General features: G+C 35.8%; 1 protein-coding gene across 3 annotated transcripts in view; it reads right to left on the bottom strand.

The window, feature by feature from the left end:
- LOC136866258 (bromodomain-containing protein 2) overlaps window positions 1-15,078 on the bottom strand; it is a 709,923-nt gene that overhangs the window by 366,154 nt on the left and 328,691 nt on the right. The gene's annotated exons all lie outside the window — the stretch shown is intronic.

Consider the following 15,078-nt stretch of genomic DNA (forward strand, 5'->3'; position numbering starts at 1 on the left):
TAAGCCCCCTACTCTTTAATGTCGCCACATACGATGGAAGATGGAAGATATAAAAATCTCCATAAATGCGGACGACATGGTCACAGGATCGAATTCCACCTACAACCTGCAAAGAGCCATAAACCAACTTGAGAACTGGGCACAAGAAAACAAAATGGACAATAATTCAAGACTTGAAGTGTCGATTATCAAAGAAGTTGTTGATCGTAATATTATCAATTTCATAGTGTTAGAAATGAACAAGCACTACTTATTCGTTACGGAAAATACAGACGTAAAGGAAAAGTCAAAGTTACATAAGTGGCAAGGCATAACCGTAGAGACTCTCTAAGTTTTCCTGGCAACAGATGTGTTTTGTTTATTCTTTGTACTGTAAAGGATATGGAAGTTGACACGATGAAAAACTTGACTGTCTGGATCAGTACTATACTCTAAAGATAAATAGGTGAAACTGTTGTAAAACCAAGTCAGTGTATTGTAAAGAGTACAAACTTGATCACATATAGAGAATAATTATATTTTCAATTTCACTATTCCTTTCATGATTTTGAGAAAAAAAAATTTCTACAGCACTGATTTAAACTAAATTGCAGGTATCAGTTATGCACCAAAAGTGTAAATTACGTAAATTTACTAAAAGAGAAAAGTTAGAATTAATATAACTTAAAATAAAGAATTCAAAATTTTCAATATAAAACTCACTCCTGGTGGCCTATGAGTGTCACTAAAAACTCATTGATCAAAAGGTTAATATAGCTGTGATTCATATACCATACAAATTTTGTTGCATTGGGAAAATGTTATGGGAGAAAAATGGTATTTAAATGTAAATTTATGATTGGCAAACAAAGCATTATTACAGTGATAAATTGTTTGAGTTTAGTGGAATAACTTCGTGATATCTCTGGAGTGTCGCCTTAACAGGTTTGTGTTTATGCATCTTATGTAAGTGTAAAAGGAGAAACCCTTGAAGGTTCTTTCATATGGCTGTGGAAATACAACACCTAACTAACTTTATTGCAGCTACCAGAGTACAAAAGACGAGGACTGCCTAATTAAGGCTCATATTACAGAGAAAAAATATGGCTTGTTTACCAGCACATTCATTCCACCAATGAGAAGGAAAAGCCTTGCAAACGATGTGTTATGTGTGCAAAAATCAATAAAAGAACACAGAAAACTTGGTAGTGCAAAATGTGTGATTTGCATCTACACATACAAGATTGTTTTGAGATTTACCACACACAATCTTCATTCTGACAGCACTGCTGCCGAGTACAATCATTTTGAAAGCTCCACTGAAAACTGTACACGAAAATTCAGGTTGCTGTTCCATTTGTGGCATTTATTTCAGAACGGAGCACAGTAGTTCTGACCAGGTGGCTTACTCGTGTTGAAGATAATTTAAATCCGATTTGTAAGCAAGTACACAAGACCTTTATACCTGAAGCGATTGTGTTAAAATGCTCATCATCTATGAAATATTAATATATTTCTTCAGGCTCTTCTCCACCTTGGATTCCAGCAATACTGAATGTATTGCCTAAAACTACTCCACCACCATGAATTTTTTACTAATATACAAAAAAATTAACTGAAGGAAAAGAAAAAACTGCAAAAAAAGACTTTCGAGTGACCAGGTAGCAAGTGCAACATTTTGGTTAAAGGTAAAATTCATGCTCCTGCACTACCTACCTTTGACATTGGCCTTAGGAATCTCTCTGCCTACCCCAGATTTTTTAATGTCCTTCAAGCTTCTGAACTCCCCGTACTGCATGGCAGAGTGTAGTCGTAATGTGTAATTAGAAAGCATCCAGTACACATGTAGGAGTGAAAATGAGGAAGAGAATAAATTTTATACTATACTTGAAGTTGAATGAGTTGGATCATGTTGCAGAAAATGGGGAGAGAGAGGTGTGAAACATAAATATGAAGTGCAGCTGTGTACTATTAGTTATTGGCGTAACTAGAGAGACAAATTGTCAGGGGAGCGGGAAGAAGAAGAAGAAGAAGTAGTAGAAGACAATTCCTTCCACGGCATGAAGGGGAAATATGAAACAGTGGATATAACAGTTCAGAAGTGAGTTAGAAAAGCAAGAGACAATAGCAACACTGTAAATCACAAAACTATGCAGTGTAAAGTGCATGAAATAACATGTTGTTTTGGTAATGCGTGGAAGGATTTTAAATCAACTAGATGTTTGCAGGATGCTTTAAAAGCCGAAATGGACTATAGGCACCGAGCAGATAGATCGAAATGCTACTACCAGTGCTACATAGTGAAACAAGAGGTGAGGTATAGTGCGAGAGTCTCAGTACAACACGTGTGACATTCAAACAAGTTGCGGATTTAAAGTGATTCAATTCGGGGATCTAAGTGGATCATCATGCAATAAAGGAAGAAACCTTGTTGTCAGTGGCCATGTGAACAGAACAGAGTTGAAGAGTGAATTTTGAATGGTTTCGGATACATCACAGGAAAATTCACCCGACAAACGTCTGTCACTTTGCCGCCTTATATCGTGAAACTTGAGGTAGGCAAGGTGTAGTTCGGTAAAAATTTATAAACTTTATTTAGTAAGGATTACTTAATGAATGTTTGCTAAGTTGTACGCATTGTTATTTTGTGTTCAGGTTGACCAGAATCGTAATGTCTCCACCAGCGAATGTTCCTGTCCTGCAGGTGCCAGAGGAACTTGCAAACATCTAGCTGCGGTAGTGTATTATATAAATAATGAAAAACTGACTTTCCGCAACAATGGGGAAAACTGAGCCCGAAAACAATGTCAACAGAAAAATATAGAAAAGGCAAACGTGTAGAACTGTTTGGTAAAAAGATTTTGGAGACATCTCTTCCCCCCTTGTTTCAAGCAGAAGTACTAAAATGGAACAATCATGCAGGGCCGTAGTCACCTCATTGACAGACAGGGTAGTGAATGATGTGGAGAGAGAGAAGAATGTGAGGAAATTGTGACACAGCTAATACAAGTCTCTAACGACGTGCGCTTGCCAGACAAATACACCTTTCGCACTGTGAGTGACAAAATGTTTTTTACCTGCGAAGTGCAGGTTGATACAGATAACATAATTAAAGTCTCCCTGGACACACACACTATCGCAATCAGGAAGCCCTCGATGGTTTCAAGAAAGATAAGAATATCTGCTAGCACGAAAGCACATCAGATCAAAACTAGGTGACATAACTTAGATACTTTAGCTCTCGCATTTGTAACTGAATCTCCAATTGGGGCTGCTTTGAACAATCTTTCTTATGGAAGTGAAATGGAAAGTGAAGCAATAGAAGTTCATTTGGTGTTCGTGTTATTTGATTCGAGTTAATAATCCACAAGAAACAACCTTGGATTTGGGGTCACCAGATGGCATAGTTCTCAAAGGAAATGTAGCTGACAGAGTGTTAGAAGATAAATGTCCATCTTCCTGTAAAGATAAACCAATAGTAGATAAGTCAGGAACTGTGCGAGTATGTTATCTTTACTTTGAAGAGCAAAATAACACACAGTTAAAGACAAGTCATATGTATTACACACAAATACAAATACTGATGTACATAACTGGCTTGGAAAAATGTGACCTATATGTATATAGCAAAGTACAACAGTTGACAATACCTATCTATCAGTACAATAAGTATGTGGAGGAATGTCTCACCAAAATGACAAAGTTCTAATTCAATAATTACTTGCCAAAAATTATCAGTATTCCTAATCATAATAGTAATTATTTATTTGTCAATTCTTACTTGTTGAACGTTGAACAGATCAAAATGTAAACAAAGAATATATAAAACAAACTGATGGTTCAAGAAATTTAATGAGATATAGTTCACTTTTTTCTTGTATTTACCTTAGGATTTTGTTACCTAACAATGAAGAAATATCAATTATGAAATTGAACAGTTTTTCTTGACAGTGACTCGGATAATGACTTTCTAAACAATGGAAATGACTCTGAAAATGAGGTTGGAAATGCTTTGATACGAAGAGACGGTGAAGATGGGCATAGTGACAGTGGCATTAGTGAGGAAGACGAAGGTAAAAAAGAAGTCTACCTCCACCAGTAAAAAGGAAAGAAAAATACCATCATTTTCTTTCCTGGATTGCTGGACAGTTTACTCCAATACTTCACACTTTCTGTTCATGCAATTCAGGTGTTGTATACAGTATATTACGTGATGATTCTCTGGAAACAAATTTATTTCTGCATGCGTTCAATTCTGCACTGGTCCAGGTTATTGTAGAGGCTAGCAATGAATATTACAAAAGGTCTTTTAACAGTTTACCCAATTTCCCAAAATTGCAGATTTCAGAAGCGGAGTGACAGGAATGTGAATGAAATGTGTGTGGTTTTTCTGCACTTACAATGCTCATGACAACCCTGGAAAAACGGTACATGTCTCAACCATGTGATGTAGGAGGGTGCGGTATCTTGCTTTAGACAAACTACAGTAATGTCCACTTTTAGAATTTTAATATCATCATTGTAAATTTATGCCTAATTTTGATTTATCATCTTGTCAGTTAAATAACCAGTAAAGCTATTTCTCAATAATTGGAAATTCTTGGGAAAAAATCTACCACAGCATGGGTACTTATACATAAAAACCCTAGCACTGAAAGGCTTAAATAGGCAAATGCAGCCTTTTTGTGTAAATGAAGTACATATTTAAATGAATATCTCGCGTGTTGATTTAAATACACTAAAAGTTCCTTTTTCTGCTTTTAAGCAATACCAACCTAACTTATATTATTTCAAATATTCAGCCATTATACCTTGGTCTATTTTTGAAGTTTCAAATTAGGAAGAAAAATAAAAATGGTTTTATAGGCGAGTTAATAAGGTATATCATCAGAATCATCATCATCATTTTCGTATCCTTCCAGCGAATTGGGTAGCATATTTATGGGTGACTTGTCTCTATTTTGCTCAAGTTTATGGGTGACTTGTCTCTATTTTGCTCTATCTTGATATAATCATTATTATTTGTTGAAAATCTTAGTTTCCTACATGCCAGTACGTCCCAAAAATCCTATTAAAAACCAACTTCACCCTCACTTTCCATTTCAATACTCTCGTTGGAACCCGAATACCACACAGGCTCATGATGCTCCAGCAACTCTCTAGAAGAAACACTTCAGCTTAGATCACCGACTAACTGTAGGCGGTTGTTACAAAATGCATGTAAGGATGAAATAGAAAGGGGATTCCCATACGAGGTTTCTCGTTCACTACAAAACCAAGATAAAAGTCCTAAGATGGCTCCAGTTCAGGCAACAGGTAGCAAAAGTTTCAAAGCTTTGCTTATCCAGGGTAAATAGAACAAAATAGGAAATTTCTGCATGGTATAAGCCGCATAGCCTACCACATGAACCGTACAATGTTTTGGCTTACTATCTACGCCCCGCTCTACAACATAATTCTAGAACAATTTCCCAGTGTTTTGAAAAACTCCAGTGATTTTGAAGTGAAAATAACAAATATATATTTTTAAACAGGTTGCCAATTAAAAGACTGCCTGCTCTACTTACAATACAGGCACGGAAAAGCATGTACACTAGGGTGTCCCCTATTTTGCACAAAAGAGCTACTTTCTTCGGCTCATCTCCTAAAATATCTTCCATTGGGTCAGATTTACAAAAACAAGATTTCATCTCAATAGGCTGATATTAACCCAAGCCAACTTGATCACAAAATTTTAATGTTAGGAATTATAGGTTTTGTAGTTTTAAGTCAGTGGAAAAGCTGCTGATATATGTTTTACATCTAATTTTGTACAGCAAAACCTTGTTAAGACGTTTCTGCAGGAGACAAAAAAATTAAAATGTTAAGCGAGAAAACATACTACGGAATATACAAGTAAAACTATCCAACAGAAATTTGGAAACACTAGATACGAATTTTTCCGACAGGAAGGCATTTTGCAAGAAATAAGCGTCATTTTTCATATCAAATACTATTTACAAAGTCTTAATGACAATTTAAAAAAATCTTCCACCTTTTTGATACTTATATTTGCGTTTTGGCAAATCAATTAATCATACACAGTACATGTTTCGTTCTTCTTTAGAACATCTTCAGCTGTTTACACTGCTTAGGTGATTCACTAAGCTTATCTTTTTAAGAACATTCTAATCAGATACCTTTCTTCTTAAATACTACGTAAATTTAAAATAAATAAAATAAAATGTATTAAAAACAAGGATAGATGGTTGAATGGCGTAGTGAAATAAGAGGAAGATGGATCTACTTATAGTTAGCCTATTTTAAAAAATTATTTCTATTCATTTGAACAGATGTTGTAAAAAAAAAAAAAAAAGACTTTCAATTTGTCACTGTTCTGAATATTGCCGTGTAATAATAAATAATAAAACCAGGTGCCAAAACTAAAGACGTCCTTTCAAGTTGTGATCCTGTGTTAGAGAAGGACAATTATGTAGTGATTGTGAGTGGTACAAATGACATTGCTGCAAATGAAGGTGAGGAATTAATTACGACTATCAGAGGTAAGATTTCTAAACTACCCGACTCAAAAGTTATTGTAGTAAATGTGCCACCCAGGTTTGACCTTTTAGAGGACTCATGTGTGAACAAAGCTGTACATGATGTAAATATAAAAATCAAGAGATTAAGTAAGAGTTTTAGAAATGTCTATGTAGTAGATACTTTAGGTCTTGGCAGGCAAATGTTCACTAGACATGGGTTACATCTAACTGGTAATGGAAAAGCAACTCTCTGTAGACAAATTGCTACAATTATCAACAGAGATTTGCAAACTAATCTGTACTTAAGAAAACCCATACCACTAAACTGGCACATACAGGGAAACTTGCCAGAAAACCCAGACCCTTAAATCAAGATCTATGTACAAGGATCTGGGTTCCAGGGAAGTTCTCAACTCATGAGTCAAACGTTACCCAATTGCAACAGTCAAGTTTTAGGGAGGAAGGAGGTCTGAGATTGCTCTTGGTAAACTGTCAGAGTGTAGTAAATAAACAATTAAAATTCGGTACATTGATGGAATCTTATGAGACGGATGTGGTGATAGGAGTGGAATCGTGGTTGAGAGAAGGGGTGGGTAATACAGAAGTATTTCCAGAAGGGTATACAGTCTATCGTAGAGACCGAGGAGATAAAAAGGGAGGAGGGGTATTTATTCTGGCGAAGGAAACTTATTGTTCGCATGAATGGTTTACTGATGAAAGGGATGAAATATTAGGGATAAAATTAGTTTGTGATAATATGAAGGAGGTGGGAATTATAGGAACATATAGGCCTGGAAGAGAGGAAAGAGACATGGAAATATTTGACAAAATAATAGATTATACTCATAAAAACAATAATGATACGGTAATAATTGGGGGAGATCTAAACTTGCCGGAAGTTGAATGGAATGGAGCTGCAAGTGAAGCCCATGAACAGAAACTGGCAAATAAGTTAATTTGGGAGGGAGGATTTACACAAGTAGTACAAGAACCAACTCGTCTCAATAACTTGCTAGATGTATTCTTGGTTAAACCATGGGAAATTGTTGATAAAACTGAGGTAATTGAAGGAACAGGTGACCATAAGGCTGTAATAATGGATGTAGGACTTGTACCAAAAATGCTTAATAAGAGGGTCACAAAAGACAAGAAATTATACAGAAAAACTAAAGTTGATGAATTTGGGACTTACCTTAAATCACAAATCAGTTGTTGGATAAGTGAAGGGAATAATGTGGATACACTTTGGGCTAAATTTAAAGGAATCATTTGGGAAGGAGAGAAGAGATTTGTACCTGTTAAGAAGTGTAAAATAACCTCAGACCCTGTTTATTACACAAGGGAAATAAGAAAATTAAAAAGAAAATGTAGAATAGTAAACAGGAAAATCAAAGAAGGTAGGGAGAGTAGAGAAAGTAGAAAACAGCTAATGAGGGAACTGAATAGAGTGAAAAAGGAAGCAGAAGAGAATTATATGAATGGCATTCTTCAAGAGGGTAATGACCACAAAGGGAAATGGAAAAAGATGTATTCATATATTAGGAATCAAAAAGGAAGAGGAATCCAAATTCCTACAATGGTGGGAGAAGGGGGAGAACACTATTTAACAGATACTGAGAAAGCAAACCTCTTTAGTAGGGAATTCCGAGATTCAGTAGGAGATTGTCAGGACTTGGAAACCGTAACAGAAGATAGAGAGGGAGAGACACAGAGGGAAACAAGAAGCTTCTCATTCACAAATGAAGATATTTTCAGAGAAATCCAACTGCTTCAGCAAGGAAAAGCAGCAGGAAGTGATCAAATTACTGGGGAGGTATTAAAGACAATGGGGTGGTATATAGTGCCTTATTTAAAATTTCTCTTTGACTATGTCATAAATAATAGTGTGATACCAAAGGAATGGAAGGAATCTATAATAGTACCAATTTATAAAGGAAAGGGTGATAAAAGGAAACCAGAGAACTACAGACCAATCAGCCTGACCAGTATAGTTTGTAAAATACTGGAGAGTTTAATAGCAAAGTACATCAGAGGGATATGTGATGATAAAAATTGGTTCATGAGGAGCCAGTATGGATTTAGAAAGAAATTTTCTTGCGAGGCACAACTGGTGGGATTTCAGCAGGACATATCAGATCAGTTAGATTCAGGAGGCCAGTTAGATTGCATAGCCATAGATCTTTCCAAAGCCTTTGATAGAGTGGAACATGGAATATTATTAAAGAAATTGGAGGGAATAGGATTGGATGTAAGGGTTATACGTTGGATAAGAACATTTCTAAATTCAAGGGTTCAGAAAGTCAAAGTAGGAAATAATATATCACAGGAAGAGAAAGTCTGGAAGGGAATTGCACAGGGTAGTATAATCGGTCCGTTACTTTTCTTAATATACGCAAATGATTTAGGGAACAATATAACATCGAAAATAAGATTGTATGCAGATGACATAATTGTTTATAGGGAAATAAATAACATTGAGGATGGTTCAGAATTACAAAGGGACCTTGACAGTATCCAAGAATGGGTTGAAGAAAATAATATGAAGATTAATGGAGGCAAATCAACTGTTACAACATTTACAAACAGGAGCTTTAAAACTGAATTTGAATATACTTTGGATGAGGTAGTTATCCCAAAAGATGGCAAGTGCAAATACTTCGGTGTGAGATTTGAAAGTAATTTGCACTGGAAGGGTCATGTTGATGACATTGTTGGGAAAGCATACAGATCGTTACATGTCATAATGAGACTACTTAAAGGATGCAACAAAGAATTAAAAGAAAAAAGTTACTTAAGTATGGTTCGTCCATTATTGGAATATGCAAACAGTGTTTGGGATCCTAACCAAGAATACCTAATAAAAGAACTAGATGGTGTGCAGAGGAAAGCAGCAAGGTTTGTAACAGGGGATTTCAGGAGAAAGAGTAGTGTATCAGAAATGTTAAAGGAACTTGGGTGGGAAACTTTAAGTAAGAGAAGGGAGAAAACTAGACTTATAGGATTATATAGAGCCTATACAGGAGAAGAAGCATGGGGAGATATCCGTGAGAGGCTTCGGTTGGAAAATAATTATATTGGTAGAACTGACCACAAGTACAAAATTAGAAGGAATTTTAGCAGAAGCGATTGGGGTAAATTTTCTTTCATTGGGAAGGACGTGAAGGAGTGGAACAGTTTACCAGGGGTAGTGTTTGATCCTTTTCCAAAATCTGTACAGATATTCAAGAAGAGAATAAACAACAACAGAGATAATAAATTAAATGTTAGAGGGCATTCGACCAGTGCAGGATATTGTAAATAATAAATGTGTGTGATTAAATTAATTCCATCCCCTGGTCTAAGGATTTTGGACAGCCCAAGTAGGGGACTGCCTGTCGGGGTGAAGTACAGTGGGGACTTCGAGGGCCCTGGGACCGCTACGGTAGCTGTGAAGGCCCTTCAGGAACTCTGAAAAGTGGTGGCAGAAGGGGCTCTGGTTAAGACGCAGCAGGTCGTTATGCTACTTAGGTTCCAAAATGGGTAAAATATAAATATGTGAATAAATTCAGTGTTAATTTTAATCTTATATCAGTTGTATAGTATTATTAGAAGTAATTTCACGTACCGTACTGTATATGAGTTGACTATGTTTGTAAGATATTATAAGTAGAATTTTGTAAACAATATAAATTTATTAAGGATGATGTGTGTGTTTAATAGAAAAAATTATTAGCGTAAATTGTATAATATTGTATTGTAGGAAAATTTTCTTCGTCTCCTGTTAATTTAAAATTTAGTGCTTGACAATAATGTATTTTAGTGTACCATTTGCCACCGAGGTAGACACCTCATTTGCAAATAAAGAGATTTTGAATTTTGATTTGATTTGTGTATTGCCCCGTGGATGGCGCAAACATTGGAACACACACATCAATGCTACACAAGCTCCTTTATTAATAGCAAAACAGCAATCAGCTTCAAGGTTCCTGGACTAGCCAAATTCAAGAGACATTTTGCACATGTAAAACAAATAGCAGCCACCTTGGAGGAAGTAAATGAAGTGAATACATAGGAACATTCAGAACAGTGACAAATTGAAAGTAATATCTTTTCGAAAACATTTTATTAGAGGACAAGCGGAATATTTTAATGATAGAAGTCCTGGAAACATTTTTACATCTGTACAAATGAATAGAAATAATTTTTTAAAATAAGTTAACTATAAGTAGATCCATCTTCCTCTCATTTCACTACCCTACTCAACCATCCATCATTGTTTTTAATTCATTTTATTTAATTTATTTTAAATTTACGTAGTATTTAAGAAGAAATAAGGTACCTGATTAAAATGTTCTTAAAAAGATAAGCTTAGTGAATCACCTAAGCAATGTAAACAGCTGAAGATGTTCTAAGAAACAACAAAACATGTACTGTGTATGATTAATTGATTTGCCAAAGTACAGATATAGGTATCAAAAACGTGGAGATTTTTTATTGTCATTAAGTCTTTGTAAATGAAGGCATTTTACGCAGTGTATCCCCGGGGACAGTGAAAACCATATCTACCATTTCTCAAGATGAGAAGGAAGTATTAAAGGTGTGAAAAACACGAGAACAAATATGAAAACCTTTTCTGCTGGGGATTATAGAATAACAAGTGCACGGAACGTTGTGCAAAACAACATACAACAAATATGAAAAAAAAACAAGTATTATTGCAGATCACACCCTTACTAAAACAAATGTTTGTAGAAACTTTTTATTTCAAAGCAGAGGGTTATAAGACATTTTTTGGTCACAGTCTTAAATAATGAATTGGAGGTTACAATCGGCATTGAGCGACTGCGACAGAACAGAATAACTTTGGTAGCCATTTTTAAAAACTTTGACCAAATCTAATCGATCGAGTCAACATTTGTGACCTCTGCGAGCTTAAATATGCGGATGCCAGTCCACTTTCTGAAAGACGTTGTCTTCATTAGAAGGGAATATTACTTCTTTCGTATCCATACCTAGGCTATCACAAGACAAATATACACCACCCTAGTCAATTTCACACGATTATGTCCCTAATCCAGATATAGGCTACAGTATCATGCGAAAAAACTTCAATGTACCACTCAACACAAAATAAATTTATAACTTTTGAATGGAATACAAGCACAAACAGGTTCACTTTTTCCATAATAATGCAACTGTGGCGACAGCTCTTACCCGAGTTGTAAATCATGTTTGATAAGGGATGACAAATAACATTTTCAAGGCTAGGAAAAATGTGATGGTACTCATAGTAAGCAGTAACAACGAAAATTCGTGATGCAATATGTACGTTTGAATGTTCGTAATCCTGATACATGCTACCGAATCACATGATAAATATTCGCTATACTTCACTGTAGCACTCAACACAAAATAAATTTCTAACTTCTGAATGGAATGTGAAATACAAGCACAAATAGACTCACTGTGTTATTCAGCGATCTTCTGCTAACCGGGAAGAAAAACTGAACATTCCTGAGGCTAACAGCTTGCTCCCCGAACGTGCAACTTATCCTGTGAAGTTCAGGAATTTAAGGACTCTTACTGCAATCATGCAATTATGGTGAGGAACCTTACCCGAGTTGGAAATCACATTTGTTTCACAAGGGATGACAAATAAAATTTACAGGGCTAGGAAAAATGTGATCGTACTAAGCGATAAGTGAGGTATTTTTACACAGATCTAACATGATGAGAATCGGGACTTCGAATTTACGATGTGATAAGCCGGAAAACGTGTGAATGAGGAACGCACTAACAAAGTTCCACTGTATTACAATTTAAATCATTTTTCACTCTTTAGACTGTCATGGTGGTATACTTGTGGATACTGCCTTTTCAGTGTTTCTTTCTTGCAATCTGGGTTGAGTGTACGATGTTCTTGAATGCAACACAACACAAATTCCTTTTTCTCCTCATCTGCAATCACTAGTCCATAAAAATCAAGTGTAATTTAACACCACTATCAAGCACAGTCGTTCGCAGTTTCTCAACTCCATAACTGTCCTTTCAGCTTCTAAATATGAGAAGTTGCCTGTCCATGTCAAAAGACATTCTTGAATAACACTAGCCTATCTTCAGAGTGGAACATGGATTATTATTAAAGAAATTGGAGGGAATAGGATTGGACGTACGGGTTACACGTTGGATAAAAACATTTCTAAATTCAAGGGTTCAGAAAGTCAAAGTAGGAAATAATGTATCACAGGAAGAGAAAGTTTGGAAGGGAACTGCACAGGGTAGTATAATCGGTCCGTTACTTTTCTTAATATACGTAAATGATTTAGGGAATAATATAACATCAAAAATCAGATTGTATGCAGATGACATAATTGTTTATAGGGAAATAAATAACACTGAGGACTGTTCAGAATTACAAAGGGACCTTGAGAGTATCCAGCAATGGGTTGAAGGTTACTGGAGGCAAATCAACTGTTACACGATTTACAAACAGGAGTTTTAAAACTGAATTTGAATATACTTTGGATGAGGTAGTTGTCCCAAAAGATGGCAAGTGCAAATACTTAGGTGTGAGATTTGAAAGTAATTTGCACTGGAAGGGTCACATGGATGACATTGTTGGGAAAGCATACAGATCGTTACATGTCATAATGAGGCTACTTAAAGGATGCAACAAAGAATTGAAAGAGAAAAGTTACTTAAGTATGGTTCGTCCATTATTTGAATATGCAAACAGTGTTTGGGATCCTCACCAAGAATACCTTAGTGTGCAGAGGAAAGCAGCAAGATTTGTAACAGGGGATTTCAGGAGAAGAGTAGTGTATCAGAAATGTTAAAGGAACTTCGGTGGGAAACTTTAAGTAACAGAAGGGAGAAAACTAGACTTATAGGATTATATAAAGCCTATACAGGAGAAGCATAGGGGGATATCCATGAGAGGCTTCAGCTGGACAATAATTATATCGGCAGGACTGACCACAAATATAAAATTAGAAGGAATTTTAGCAGAAGCGATTGGGGTAAATTTTCATTTACTGGGAAGGGTGTGAAGGAGTGGAACAGTTTACCAGGGGTAGTGTTTGATCCTTTTCCAAAATCTGTACATATATTCAAGAGGAGAATAAACAGCAACAGAGAAAATAAATGTTAGAGAGCATTCGACCAGTGCAGATTAATGTCAATAAAAAAGTGTGTGAATAAATTAATTCCATCTCCTGGTCGAAGGAGTTTGGACAGCCAAAGTAGGGCACTGCCTGTAGGGGTGAAGTACAGTCGGGACTTTGAGGGCCCTGGGACTGCTACGGTAGCTGTGAAGGCCCATCAGGAACTCTGAAAAGTGGTGGCAAAAGGGGCTCTGGTTAAGACGCAGCAGGTCGTTTTGCTACTTAGGTTCCAGAATGGGTAAAATAAAATAAATAAGTAAATAAATGCAATGTAAATTTTAATCTTATACCAGTTGTATAGTATCATTTGAAGTAATTCCACATACTGTATATCAGTTGACTATATTTGTACGTAGAACAGGAGATATTACAAGTAGAATTTTGTAAACAATATAAATTTATTAAGGATGAGCTGGCTGTTTAATAGAAAACATTGTTAGCGTAAATTGTATAATATTGTATTTTGGGAAAATTTTCTTCTCTTGTTAATTTAATATTTAGTTCTTGACAATAATGTATTTTAGTGTACCATTTGCCACCGAGGTAGATGCCTCATTTGCGAATATAGAGATTTTGATTTTGATCTTGTGCTTTTGGTTGACACAAATTTGTCTATTGTTTTCACTGAAATAAACAAAAGATTAAATTAGGAGATGTCATTTATCACTTTCTTATGCCTCATACTTTCTTCTTTATCTGCAAGTTTTTGGTCTCCTCCTGCAAAGTAGCCTTTATGTCCTAGCTCTCTCTGCCAAAGTAAAAACATCCTGTCTACTTCCAACTTCATTTGTAACAGCATGTGCAATATGAAATAGATTGTCCAAATTATTCCTAAACTCCTCTTTACGATGCTTAAAAATATCTTCACACTTGTCTGCTTAGCTCTTGTCGGAAGTCTTACTTTCTCCCAAAATATCATGCACTCACGAACCACAAGACTAGCACATATGCCGACAATTAATTTTACTTCCCGTGTGTTATAAAATAAAACTTCAAGCACTTGTCTATTTGATGGTAATTTGTATCCAATTATTTGGAGTTTTGTATCTCCTATTTATAATACATGTTCCCTGGCACTGCGTAATTGATGTGACCTTCTGTTGGATTAGCGACCTGGAAACACGTGTGACACAATGGATAACAACGCACGTAGTGGTAAGCTCAACCCTGACTCAGTGCTGAGTGGCAAGTCTGTACTTTTTCTTTGTGCGGCTTCGCGCTCAAGTTGGCACACGACTTAGAATGCTCCAATAGCAACAAAATTTTATATTGGCACGTATTCGAGTCATTTGAACAAAACTGGAGGGTATGCGTTCAAAAATTTTGAAGTTGGAAAATAAGGGACACCCCAATGTACACTTCTAGTCTGACTTTCACTATAGATGGATCACTTTAAGTCAATTTACTAGCCGTGCCTGTAATACATTACGTGGTTT

This window comes from Anabrus simplex, chromosome 3 (assembly GCF_040414725.1).
Source record: "Anabrus simplex isolate iqAnaSimp1 chromosome 3, ASM4041472v1, whole genome shotgun sequence".
Taxonomy (NCBI): domain Eukaryota; kingdom Metazoa; phylum Arthropoda; class Insecta; order Orthoptera; family Tettigoniidae; genus Anabrus; species Anabrus simplex.